Consider the following 1,703-nt stretch of genomic DNA (forward strand, 5'->3'; position numbering starts at 1 on the left):
ATATATATATATATATATATATATATATATATATATAATATATGTGTGTATTTATATTTATATCAGGATTACATTATACCAGTAATAAAACAACAACAATAATAGCAATATATATGAAGCTGATAACAATATCAAAAACCACGGCAACCACAACCACAACAATATCATTCAGACAACAATCGCTTTGAAAGCAGCAAGCTGCTAGAATTAATAGCGAAATGGAAACACCTTCTTAAAATATGGGAAATACATTGGATAATGTAGTCCTGGATACACGATACCTGAAAAGAGGAAAGTATTATACATGTAATGATGAAGAAAGCTGCTTATTAATTAGTTTTGTGTATACACAACTTTTAGTGAAAGATAGCAATTATTAAAGTCTACACTGTCTAGAAAATTCTTAGAAATTCTAAAATTAATATATTTGTATCAAAAGATTTCAGCTACAGAAAACTAATTTTAATCCAGTACGAGATAGAGTTTCTTTACTTAGCAAGATAGCATTTTATAACACTGCAGGATACCATTTCCTCTTTTTCTCTCTCTCTCTCTCTCACACGCGCGCGCGCGCTTCCTAATGCTACTTTTCTACAGACATATCTATACAAACACTTCTCCAGCATCATCCGAATTAAGTTGATTCCAATATCCTTTCATATTCGTCATGTGTTTTGGGAGAAGAGAAGTGGTATTAATTTACAGCAATTGTCGGCATGGGAACGCATCTTCCTTTAAGGCTTCGAGCTGACAGAATCGTTAGCATGCCGGACAAAATGCTTAGCTGCATTTCGTCCGTCTTTACGCTCTGAGTTTAAATTCTGCTGAGGTTGACTTTGTCTTCCATCTTTTCGGGGTTAATAAAATAAATACCAGTTGAGTCCTGGGGTAGATGTAATCGACTGGTCCCCTTCCTTCAAAAACTACTGACCTTGTGCTGAAATTTGAAAGCAGCTTACGTCAACTGCACCAAATATAAATGTCATATCATTGTTCATAGACCCCCTACGAAGGACGGCCTGAGTAATAAACCACAACAACTGTACCCGCGATCCCTATCCTTATTTTAAGGAAGCCGATGTTGTAGTGAGTAAAGGCTGAATATTGTAGTTAGGATGAGCCCAGAATGGTTGGGTTTGGATGCAACAAAGGTGATGAATGGTGGAGAGGTGAGTGGGTTGGGGTGGTTACGTTGTGGATGTACGATGAGATCAACTGGCTTCGAGGATCACAGACTGTTTTGGGCCAGAAGCTATATTTTGATTGTTGGTCGGTGAATGTCGCCCTTTCGTCAATGCAATCCACAAAAGCCCTCTTTCCTGTGTGTATGTAGGAGCAGCACCTCCTCAGATACAGGAGCGCCACTCCATTATGGACCTCACTTTAGTCTGATACAGTGTCAGCAGCTGTTGAGGATGAAATATTTTCTGGCTCTGAAGAGAAGGGCTAATCTTTGGGGATCAGGCCCTTGCTATGCTAACGATGAGCTTCCTCCAGGACATATAAACCGTGATAACGGGACTCAACATTCGTAACGCACCTATTAGTGAAGCACTTGGCGGCACAAGGGACACGAGGTTCCGCTGTGGATTCGATGTGACAGTACTTTCACAACGAGAGGCAGTTAATACGGAACTGACGGAACTCAGTTTCTGCACCGTCTCCACCCCCACCGTCTCCACCACCACCGTCTCCACCACCAC

This window comes from Octopus bimaculoides, chromosome 10, assembly GCF_001194135.2.
Source record: "Octopus bimaculoides isolate UCB-OBI-ISO-001 chromosome 10, ASM119413v2, whole genome shotgun sequence".
Lineage (NCBI taxonomy): Eukaryota > Metazoa > Mollusca > Cephalopoda > Octopoda > Octopodidae > Octopus > Octopus bimaculoides.